Here is a 13,494-nt window from a genome sequence, read left to right on the forward strand (position 1 = left end):
CGTGCTGAAAATAACCTAGGTTGGAAGAGCAGTGGTGAATTGAGCTACGTTAAATATTTGACCAATTGATTGCAAGAATGGATAATATATTCGGTAAATGTACAAAAAAACCCAAGTCACCTAAGCCATTACAAATAATTCAAGAGCTAACTAGCCAAGTTGTCGTTGGAAAATCCTTGGTTAAAGATGAGCATGATGACCTAAAGATGTGGTTCAAAAGCTTGATAGCCAAGTCACTATTAGAGAATCCTTGGTTGAAGATAAGCATATTGACTTCATGGATAAAGTGGTGAATCACGCCAATGTTGAATCTTTCATAGCAAATGAGTATAATGATTTTATGTCTAACTTGGTAAACTTGAAATAGACAAGGATGATAGAAGAGTAATATGAAGAATTTGAAGGTCTCCTTAATCTTCTACAACTAAGTGATAAAGATGCATCAACATTTTCATTAGTAATATAAAGTCGGATGCCTCTAAAATAGTAAAATTTTGTTTCCCAAAAACTTTGACATATGGTTTAAAATTTGCTAAACTACTAGACTCTTTAGGTTATAATCTGCCTAAAAAACATTTTATACCATATAAAAACCCAAAAACTACTCCTACCATTTAAACAACTATCCAGCCTTCATGCAAAATGTTTTTAATACCATTTCTAATATCTACACCAAAAACACATTTTCTCACTTATAACACTTCATCCAAATACACTTTTCCCACCAATAACACTATTATTACTTGTTATAGGTATTTGATGGTTAAAAGGGTATAGTGGTTTTTTTCTTCATTAAGAGCCTTTAACAGACAGTTAGGGGTAATTCTGAGATTTGTGCTATCTTGGTATGTTAGGTCAGCCTGACACACTTAGTACTACAGTAACTCAACAATGTCATTATTGTCCCCGATGGTCTCCTATCTTTTATCTATAAATACAAATGTCTAGGCATCATTAAGGCAAGTTCAATCTACTTTTAATTTCTCATACTTCTCTTTTTTTGACCTCACTCATTCTAACTTGTGTGTTGGAGTGCAATGCAAGGAATATTTTCTGCCTTTACCTCTAACCACTATTCTCTTTTATCTTTTCAAGAATACTTTTAGATCGAAACTCGGCACAAACATTTGGCCCACCAAGTATGGGGCCTTTTCCCACTTATTAGCTAAGTATGAAACAATGCCACATATGAAGAGAATTTTAAAAGAAGAGACGGCTATCCGAGCTAGGATGGAAACACATAATAGCCAACACTAAGACCGATTTGCCCTTAACACAAACTAACCTAACCATGGAACAATTTTAGGCTTTGACTGAGTAGATACAAGCTTTTAAATAGATGCTGCAAATCATAGCCCCACCACAAGTTTTGAAAGTGCCTGATCTAATTACCTCTAGTTAAGGAGCTGTAGTAAGACAGTCAAGTTACAAAGATATAAAAGCTTTCTCAACCTTCAAATAAGAAGAGCACAACACCTCAGTTTGCCACTACCCTAGTCACAACTTAACACACATCATGACCTAAAAATCCAAACAGATAAATCCTAAACCCAAACTAAACAAGAACCTGGAAGCTTTGATGCAAGCTATAGATAAAGAGTTAAAAACAAAGGCAATGGCATTTGATGACAAGTTTAACTTTCTTATGACCTTACCTTTTACTGAAGAGATCGACAGAGCCACACCTCTCAAGAGGTTCAAAATGTCGACCTTAGAAACCTATGATGGTACTTCCAACCCCTTTGATTATTCGAAACTTTATAAGACTAACATGATGATATATGGTATAGAAGAAATTTTGATGTGTAAGGGCCTTACTACCACCCTAAAGGGCATAGCTTTGTCTTAGTACAACAGTTTGATATCGAGGTCGATCATAACATTTAAAAAACTTAACCATTCTTTTCTATCTTAATTTGTAAGTAGTCAAAGGATGAAAAAAATAACCTTGAGCTTAATATCGATCCATCAAGGTCGTAATGAATCCCTAAAAGGCTATGTCACGTATTTTAACATAAAAGCTTTGAGGGTAAAAGATTTGAAACAAATAGTTGCTATAGTCACCCTAACAAGTGGACTTAATGACAAAGAATACCACCTAAAGTTGACCTTATCACTAGAGCCACGTAAGACTTTAGCTGATGTCCTACTTATAGTTGAAAAATATATAAACGCTAAAGCTACAATGAAAAATAATAGAGGTGAGAGAAGCTCATCTCTCTTATTCAACAGTTGAGGTGAGAAAGGCTTATCTTCTTTCATCAATCATAAAAGGTAAGAATTTTTACTATCTTCTTTTAGAGAGAAATGACATAAAGCTAGAAGTCCCAATAGAGAAAGAAACTACACCACACTGAATACCTTTCTAAAAAGGATTCTGATGCAAATTGAAAGAAATCCCAAGCTCAGATAAACAAAGTCACTGAGATCGAACAAAAAGAGAGATCCAACTAAAAGATACGAGTTTTATAGAGACATAGGCTATAATACTGACAGCCATGTCTACTTGAAAAATAAGATTGAAGCTCTAATTAAGAGAAGTCAGCTAATGAGGTTTATACACAGCAAAGATAAAGCCAAGCTAGAACAAATTACAAACAAGACTAAAAAGAGCCCATCCAAGCCCAAAGAACACAGGCTAGAAGAAAATGGACGGGAAAAAATCTAAAAAGATGAACCAAGATTAGAAGAAGGCTAAATTGATAACAATAGGCCGATCACAATAGTAATTAATGTGATTATTGGAGGTAGTTCAATCTTGACTAAAAGAAAGTTCAACCTAGGTATGATCATGGCTATAGACACCTAGGTAAAGAAAGAAAAAGATTGAAAAAGATTGAAAAAGATTGAAAAGATGAATTAATCATGTTCAACTTAAAAGATTTGGAAAGAATCCAGCAGCCATATGATGATGCTATAGTAATCATAGTTGTAGTATATAATTATATAGTTAAGAGAATCTTGTTCGATCATGAGAGCTTGATCGACGTCATAGGCTACGACACCATGAAAAAAATAGGAATCAGTAAAGACCAACTGGAACTAATCACTATGACACTAGTGGGATTTGGAAATGAGTAGTTATTAGTAAAAGAAACCATCAAACTACCAATCTTTTTAGGGATAAATCGAGGACTGTCACTTCAATCATAGAATTTATGTTTATAGACATCCCATCTACCTATAATATGATATTAGATTGACCTAGCCAATTTGTTATATGACTCATAGGCTCAGTTCCCCATATAAAAGTGAAATTTCCAACACTTAAGGGGTTGAAGAGGTTAGGGGAGACCAGTCCATAGCATGATAGTGTTATGTCAAAATAATAAAAAGAAGGACTAGAAAGTAAACTAGTAGTTCGACCGAGACTGAGAACGTTGAAGAAGGGCAAATAGAAAAAATAGAAAAGAGATAGAAAACCATGAGCAAAAACATACAACATAAGACCAACTTGATGAAAATACGCTATTAATCAGCTTCGAGCTTTTAAACTTAAATGAAAATACATCTTTTATTCGGTTTTTAAAATTTTTAAAGTAATTTTAAAGATAACTGAGCTCTCAAATTGGTGTAAACAATTATATGTCATTTGGATCGAGCTAGTACGTTGGCCAAAATGTAGCTTGAAATGGAAAATACATAGCAATTCAACCTTATATTTCAAAAAGTTACCAATAATATACTAATCATCGCGTTAGGATCTAACTTCATAGGAAATAATCTTGACCTAATTAAATAAAAAGAAAAAATTGATCAAAGATCAGACTTAGATGAAAATTAACATGAACTGATAGATGATCTTATAGCTATACCATTTTGGGATAATGTCTATGAAAAACATATGTAAATTAGAACTAAACTTTAACATAAGGATCAATTAATCTAACTTCTGACCATTTGACATGCTTGGAATTGATATCAAGGTAATTTTTCATAGGTTGCACACTAATCTCGATGTAAAACTAGTTTGGTAGTAGAAGAAAACTTTTACCCTAAAATACAAAGAGCTATTGAGAAAAAAGTTGATAGATTATTACAAGTAGGCTTCATCAATGAGGTCTATTACCTTAAATGGTTAGCCAATGTGATCATGGTAAGAAAACACAGTGAAAAATAGAGGATGTGTGTTGACTTTATCAACCTAAACAAAAGCATGCCCAAAAGATAGATCAATAGTAACATAAAAGTATATATGGACGACATGATAGTCAAAAGCAAAAACTTAGCCAGGCACTTAGAAGACCTTAGAGAGATTTTTAACACCTTGAGAAAGTATAATATAAGGTTTAACTAAAGTAAATGTGCTTTTAGGGTTACATTAAAAAAGTTTTTTCATTACATGATTAATAAGAAGGGAATAAAAGTGAACCCAAAAATAGTTTAGGCAATTCTAAATACAAAAGCATCAACCTTGGAAAAAAAGGTATAAAAACTAATGGAAGAATAACCATTCTAAGTAAATTCATGTCCAAGTTGGTGGAACAATGTTTATTATTCTTCAAAATTTTCAAAGACATTTTTGACTTCAAGTGGAACCTTTAATGCAAGAAAGCTTTTGATGAACTTAAAGAGTTCTTATCCTCCCAACCTATTTTGTCTAAGTCGAGGTTCGACAAAATCTTGTACTTGGCCACCACGGACTAGGCAATTAGCTTGGTTTTAGTCTAAGTAAAAGATGGGAAGCAAAGACTAGTTTAATTTGTGAGAAAGGTATTGGTAGGGCTAGAAGTTAACTACAACAATATATAAAAATTAGTTTATGTAGTTGTGACCTCGGCCAGAAAGCTTAAGTCATATTTTCAAGCTTATGTGATTCACATATTGATTGATCAACCATTGAGACAAGCTAGAAATGTAAAAAAGGTTAATCAAATGGGCACTAGAGCCCAATGAATTCATCTTTCACATATTACTTGTCGACTTTGAAATATTAGGTGTTAGCAGACTTCATTGTATAGCTTGCCTCGACCCACCCTGAAAGATAACTCGAAGAAAATGGAAAAACCCTTGACCAAAAAAATTATAAGCTTTTTGTTGATGGATCGACCATAAACCATAGTGAAGGAGCTAGCTTCATTCTAATCAACCTAAAAGGACTGCAATATCAATACGTCTTGAGGTTTAAATTCAAAGTATCTAATAATGAACCCAAATATGAGACATTGATGTTGACTTAAAGATTGGCAACCGAGTTGAATGTTTAATATATAACTGTGTATCGTGACTCTCAATTAGTGGTTGGTTATAGAAATGGAGAGTTTAGAGCTCATAAAGAAAGAATTCAAAAATATCTAGATAAAACACTAGCCTTAGTAGCCAATTTTAAGAAGGTCGAGGTAAAAAAAAATCAAGATCCAAAAATTTACTAGTAGATTCTTTATATAAGTTAGCTTCAAGAATAAAATAGAGAGTTTGGATCAAGTCCTAGTAGAAAAATTGGCACATAAAAGCACCAAAAAAGAGTTCATAGGACAAATCATAAAAAAAAAAACTTGGATGACCCCGATCAAGACATAATTGACCATAGGAACGCTACTTAAAGATAGGATCTAAGCTAAAATATTGATGAAAAAGACTCTTTGATACACTATGATTAATGAAAAATTATACAATAGATTTTTTAGCTTTATCTAAGATGTGCTAATGAGGAAGAAACAGACTATATCCTTCAAGAAATCCATGAAAGAATATGTGAAAACCATCTCAGACCTAGGCTATTAGCTTACAAAATGCTTAGGCAGGGCTACTATTGACCCACCATCAAAAGGGATATGACTAAACTAGTCAAGAGATGCAATAAATGTCAGAGGTTCACTTACGTGCAACATCTTCCTTTGACCGAGCTTGCTCCTATCATTAGCCCATGGCTCTTCATGCAGTGGGAAATAGATGTTCTTAGACCATTCACTCCAACTAAGGGTCAGAGAAAATTAGTCTTAGTAGCAGTAGACTATTTCACTAAATGGCTCAAAGTTGAGACCTTGGCCATTATGACAAAGGCCCAAGTCGAGAAATTTGTATGAAAGAATATAGTTTGTAGATTCAACCTACCTCAATCCATAATAACAAATAATGGCAAATAATTCGAAAACCTAATGTTCAAGGAATTGTGTTCCAACCTTCACATTGATATAAGATTCATGTCGATTGCCTATCTTTAATCTAATAGACAAGCTAAAATGATGAATAAGATAATATTAGAAATGTAAAAAAAAGATTAAACGAAGCAAAAGAAATGTGGGCTAACGAATTAACAAGGGTACTATAGGCCTTAAGAACGACCACTAAGGTGCAAATAGGCAAAACCTCGTTCCACCTAGCATTTGGAATGCAAACCATAAGAGTTGAAATAAAGTCAAAGAATTAAATGAAGAGGCTTTAATGGCTAACTTAGACTTTGTTAAAGAATAAAGAGATGTAGCCCTAACACAGATAAGAATTTATCAATAAAGGGTATTCAACTATTATAACAAAAGGATCCAACATAAGTACATCGAGAAAGGTGACCTGCTATTTAGGAAAGTTGAAACTTTAATAGTGTATGACTGAGGTGACAAACTAGCCTCAATTTAGAAAGGGCCATATGTAGTCAAAGAGGTCACTTGTGATGCGACCTATAAGCTATAGGATATGAATGGTAACATCATCCTAAGGACGTGGAACATGAATAACTTAAAAGTCTATTACTAATAGCTCGGACTAAACCGAGCTCACACTTGTAACCCAAAAATCAATGAAGACAAAATTAATTATGTTCATCCAATGATGCTTATATTTACTTTAGGCTCACACCCTAACTGACCTAACAAAATCTGACTTGAAACTTGGATGGATTTTTAAGTTAATTTAATTCGAGATATTCTTGAGTAAGTAGGTAAATCTTTAGCCCACTCATTCGGGCTTAACCAAATAAATTTCAATTAAAGTAAACACCGATTGATTTTTTCTGAATGACCCAAGCTAAATGCATAGAACTTGTGTTACCATGATTAATCGAGCTTAAACTTGTTCAAATAAAGAAAAAATAATAATTGAACCAAACTAAACTAAAAATTGAACAAAATATATATTTGATTTCCTGTTGAATGATATGATCGATACAAAAAATTATCGACAATAGATTTTTATTTAAGGTCACAACAAAAATCAACTTTGTACATCGATAATTTTAAATAAAATTTTACAAAAAGTTAAAAAAAAAAGAACTATGTCAACAACATCAGCAGTAGCAACACTTTCAGCTTGAGTTTTTTCAACCTCATCCATCTCAGCCTCAATCCCTAAAATTGCTCCAAGCTTAGCATCTAATGCCTTATCTTCATCTTTTTTCTCTTCCTTCTTCTCATCAAGGTAATTTAAAAGAGGCCTCAATATGATATTGTTGATATCAATATCAGAGAGGTGGAAGTTAAGTTTGAAAAATTTGAATTGCACTTCATCCTTGGCCACTCAAAGGCACCGAGCATATTATCCTTAGAGAACTCTACTTGAAGCTAAAAAAATTCACTGAAGGCCTTAAAGTCTTCAACAATTTTTTTTTCAGTTCATCTTTCTCTTTCTCTTTAGCCTTTAACTCCAATGTTAGCCTTGCTATCTCAGCCTAAGCATCATTAAGCTTTAGCTTGTCTTACTCCCTCATAGCATTAGTTGAGGCTTTTTCAATCAAGATGGCTTGCAACTTGGTTGTCAGCTCGTTATTCCTCTTTTTGTACTTAGCTTTTTTTTTATAAGATGTACTGAGGTTGAATCTAACATTGCCTAGAATGTCTGAGTTCATCTTGTGCTTTTCATTCAAGGCAGCCACGTCTTTTTTAGCCTTGAATAGGTGAGCCATGGTAAGGTAGGTGTGGTGGAGGGCCTAATTAGTATTGTTAAGGGGCTGAGGTGAGAGCTTTTATTAGACTGCATAAGACGAGCTTAGACTTAAGTAAAAACAAAAATAAAGAACAATGAAAAAGCTATACTAGAGTCAAGTAGTGCTTACTAAAGGGAGGGACTGCGACTTTGTAGAACCTCCTTACCATATCAAGGTTCTCCGTGGGGTTGTTGGTGGGAGTATACACTAGCCTTTTGCAAATTTTCTCTGATCTGAGCCTTAACACCTTACTTTAAGATTTTTAAATGTAGAGAAGATGGCCTCAACACTCGATTTCTTGGTAAGGGGGAGTATTATGGAGAAAAGCTCCTGATAAGTTATAGACTTTGCTTTCTTATGGATAAGGGAGTGCTAGGTTGAAGTGCTCGATGGTTTGGCCATTATGAAGTTGGTGACCTTATTCTCTTCCTGAAAAAGGCCATCAAGCTAGATCTTCTTTTTCTGGGCCTTTTTGGGCCTTAGTGCATGCTAGAATAAGGAAAAGTTAAAATCTTTATTGGTAAAAATCTCTGTAAAATCTAGCTAACAATTAGATAAAAACTAGGTTAAAATAGAATCCTATGAGGTTACCTCACATCGATCCTAGTAGTTTGTCTTATTTATTGTTTTAGGGGAAAGTCAGCTTATGAGCATCTATGATGAGCTCCCGTATGAGTGTATTCCTTTATTTTGTCATGATCTAATAAATTTAGTATGGAGAGGGCTATTGTTACATCTATAAAAGTGCCAAGCTTATTTATTATTTCCTAGGTCTCGACCCCAGCCTCGGTCTCAACTTCAGCTTTATCATCTTCATTTATTTTTGCTTTTGAAGGCAAATGAAGAGTAGTTTTTAATTTTTGATGGAGCTCGGGCAATCAATAAATAATTTTTTCTTAGGTCGAGCTATTATGTAATGCCACATCCTATCGCTAGGGTGCTTTTTAATGGAAAAAATTTCCTAAATAGAAGGAGAGTAGAAAGAATATCTAAGTATTGGCAAAGAATGATAAAACCTACTATGTATTGTATAAAGTTAGGAGTAAGCTGAATGACAGTTAAATTATAAGAATTAAAAATTAAAACAAATAAAGAATGGAATAAAAACCTCAGATTGGCCACGAATGAATTTCAGCATACATAGAGCTGATGTGGTTCTAGTATGTCGGTGACTCAATTTGAGGAGTTTAGCATTAATATGCTATACCCCTCTTTAGAAAAATGAAAGGTCATCTCTAAAACACGGATGTGATGAGCTAAACACATGTTAGGATAATCTTTAAGATTAGTCATACCCTTTAGTTCTCTCATCACATCCTTGGGGATCATACCGAGGTCACAAAGAGTATATATAAAAACTTTGACCACTCATCTTACTTTATAGGATTCTCTTCTCGCTGTCAGTTTTCTCAATTGAGGTACTCTCTTTCTTTTTTTTCTCATCAAAACTCTCATCATCATTAAAATTTTCACTTCCAAAATACTTCGACTCATAAGTAGGAGTAGGATTTTGAAATGGAATTGTGGTTGAGAGCATCACAACCTGAGGGGAAGAAAAACGAGGTAGACACCTTACAAAAGAAAATGTAATCTCAACAAAGGTTGACCGAAGCGGAATGAAAGTGATAACAAGAGCATTTATAGGTGAGAAAGCAAAAGTAGAGAAAAACTGATGAGATTAGACCCCAGAAGGGGGAACAACTGAAGATGAAAGAAAGTTGGCCATAGAAGATGAATTAACCTAAGAGATGGAAAAAAGAGGTGGATTTTCTAGCTTAAAATCTATCTGAGTACATAGCTTTTCTATGCTCAAGACCCATTCTTCTATTGCCTAAGCATTGTCATCATTTCGTTGTTATTCTTCTTTAGACATCAGGTTAAACTAGTAGGCTATCCTTTGAGACTCATGACCTCCAATGACTGATGAAATCATGTCATCGTCGTTCTACCCGAGTTGACCTTATTAGGTTCTACCTTGAAACTCCCAGCCTCCCTAGTACTAAAACTAGAAAACATAATGGAAAGTATATATTAAAGAAAACGAAGACAATGGATGAAAAGAAGAACAACTCTAAGGCTGAAAAGTTTTTTAAGTCAAAAAAATTAGGTCGGATTGGGAGCAATGATAGCAGAAAAGTAAAAAATGAAGGCCTTAATGGCCTATTATATAGCCACTCGTCGAATTAGATGAATGGCCCAAGCTACACCACGTGCTAGAGCATAGACAAGTGTAGACATCTTATTTTGTTCGAAGATTTTTCAAAATTCATTGAGTTTCAAATTTTAATTTTGATTGTGCAATTAGGCTTTAATTAGAAAAGTGAATTTTGGGCCTAAAGATTAAGCCTTAAATTTTATTTGTATTTTATTTTTTTAGTTTAATTTTTGGTTTAATTTTTGTTTTCTTAGTCCAAAGAGTCAAAGTCAATTAGTAAAAAACTAAAAAAGGGTAAAAATTAAAAATAAAAAAATGTGGGATTTTGCACAAAAAATCTTGGATTCAATTCAACTCTTGGATTTTATCTCAAATTTTATCTTTAATGATTGAATAATTTTGAAAAGATTTTTGGCTCAATCTATTGAAAAAAATGAAGAATACTAAGAGAATAAAATTAGTAGAGAAATCTTAGGTTCGGTTGAATTAATTTCTTCCAAATCGAAAGGGATTCAATCCCTATATCCTTAAATCTAAGATCAAAAGGTGGATCTCACAGCAATTGACTTCAAGATCAAATAGAGGTCATTAAAAAGAGAGAAAATTTAGGCAAAGTTTTGAATCTATAAGGAAGAAGCAATCAAGCAAAAAAATTTGCAAGAAGATCTAATTGGAGTTTTTGGAAGGAATGTTAAGATTTACAATATGAAACATCAATTTTTGAAAGATGAAAATTTGTTGGAACCCGTGATTTATTGAAGTAATGTTTGCTTTTATTTTTTTTCTTATTTTTGTATAACTTTTATAATATTTAATTGCATACTCTTATTTTTATATTTATTGTATGGTATTTATTTTGCATGGATTTGCATAACTAATATTATATTTGCTTGATAATTTATTTGCCTAATATATTTGTTTGCATGATTAATACATTTATTTGTGTGATTTATTAATATATTTGCATGATTATTAATATATTTATTTGTATGATTATATTTAATTTGATTGCATGATTATTAATATATTTAATTTTGATTATTAATATATTTATTTGCATGATTATGTATCTAATTGCATGTTTATTTGAATGATTATATATTTAATTGCATGTTTTGCATGGTTTATATATTATTATTTACATGATTGCATGATTTATATATTATTATTTGCATGATTATATATTTAATTGCATGTTTATTTGCATGATTATATAGTTAATTGCATATTTATTGGCATGGTTTATATATTTTTCTTTACATGATTATATATTTAATTGCATGTTTATTTGCTTGATTATTAATATTATTACTTGCATGATTATATATTCAATTGCATGATTATTAATTTATTTATTTGTGTGATTGCATTATTATATATTTAATTGTATATTTATTTGAATGGTTTATATATTTAATTGCATGTTTATTTGCATGATTATATTGTTAATTGCATGATTATATATTTAATTGCATGATTATTAATTTATTTATTTTTGTGATTGTATCATTATTAATATATTTACTTGCATAGTTACTTATTATTATTGGATAATTTTATATTTATTGTATGATATAATATTATATATTATTGCATGATTAATATTATATTTGAATGATATTTAATTGCATGTTTCTCTATTTATTGTGTGCATAATTGCATCATTATACATAATTACTAATATATTTGTGTGATTATATTTGATTTCATGATTATATATTTACATGAATGGTTATTAATATATTTGTATGGTTTTTTATATTTGCATGGTATAACATATTTACATGATTGTTATTATTGCATGATAATTAATATATTTGCATGACATTTTGCATAATATTTTAGCATGATTTAGGCATTATATTATTACATGATATGTGGTATGATTTATAGTAATATATTGGCATGATAATTTTTGCATGGAATGATTTAATATTTATTACATGATTGCATGATTGCTTGATATTCTGATAAAATTTTTATATCACCATGTTTTGTAAATAAATAAAAGGATTGAAATTGATTTATTTGCATGATAAAACCATTTTTGATAAGATTTAGGTAAGGTAACACATAATTAACTTGGTACCAATTTTGGGCATAAAAGGGTGCTAATACCTTTCCTACATGTAACCGACTCTTGAACCTTAGTTCTGATGATGTAAACCAAAATCTATTCCTTTTAAAGACCCTCAGCTTAGGCTTAAGATAGCCTTAAAAAGGATAGATTAACATAGGTGGCCAATCACACTTAGGTAAAAAAGATTGGTGGTGACTCCATAATTTTTGTGTCTAATGGGTAGGTTTCCCAACCTAGACATTATGACAACCGAAAAACATCTTTTCATGTTTTTGCTTTAGATTTTTTCACTTAAACTACCTCTTTTCTCATTTAATGCCATCAGACCAACTAGACCGGATGAACCCCAGGTCAGACTAGCCAGATCAAACAACTTCCTATGACAAGTTGGGCAGATTCCCCACCCAAACCAACTTAAAGAATCGATGCTTGGTTCACCGTCAGAGTTCAAAATAGAGACTCAAATCCAAACTCTTGAAATAAAACACAAGTCCTACGTTGACCAGGCGAACTCCCATCCTAATCTCGAATCATCCCAAACAATTGATACCTCGGGGATCCTCAAGTCAGCTATGCACTCAACACAAGAGATACGCACTTGATCGGACCCTCACCAGGTTGGACTATGATTTAAGGCTAATTGTCTCCCAAAGCTAACCTCCATGGTGACGTCGGTTGCAAGGACTCAAATTTCATGTCATCCTCTTTTGCTTATTTGACTTGCATGAAATGTGTTGACCACACGCGTAATAGTCTAATATTCAAACTATTTGATAGGGGGACAAAATGTTGGGGGCATTTAGTGGTCAAAAGGGTATAATGGTTTTTTTCCTCATTAGGAACCTTCAGCAGACAACTAGGGGTACTTTTGACATTTGTGCCAACCTGACTTTACACATTCAGTGCCATGTCAGCTCAGCCACATTGTTATAGCCCCCCGACGATCCTCTATCTCTTATTTATAAATATAAACGTCTAGTCATCATTAAAGCAAGTTCAATCTACCTCTAATTTTTTATACTCTCCTTCTGACCTCACTCATTTTGACTTAACATCAAAGTATAAACACAAGGAACACTCCCTGGCTTTGTTTCTAGCCGTTGTTCTCTTTTATCTTTCTAGGAATGCCTTTAGACCGGAGCTTGGCACAAACACTACCAATAGTAAGACCAATTACATAATGACCAACAAGTTACCAACCCAAAAAGAAAAAGGAAATTCAGATGAATCATTATGAGAACCGTATGAATTTTCTGATTTTGTTGAGTTTTTTTTTTTTTTTTTTTTTAAGGAATTGAATCATAATGATAATGGTGGAGAAGAGAACGTTTTGATTCCCTTACATGATTATGTTTTGAAAAAGGTTTCATTATGGCTTATTCAAATGCCAAATGTTGTTTA

Source organism: Durio zibethinus, chromosome 5, assembly GCF_047325235.1.
Source record: "Durio zibethinus cultivar Kanyao isolate XHJ-2024 chromosome 5, ASM4732523v1, whole genome shotgun sequence".
Lineage (NCBI taxonomy): Eukaryota > Viridiplantae > Streptophyta > Magnoliopsida > Malvales > Malvaceae > Durio > Durio zibethinus.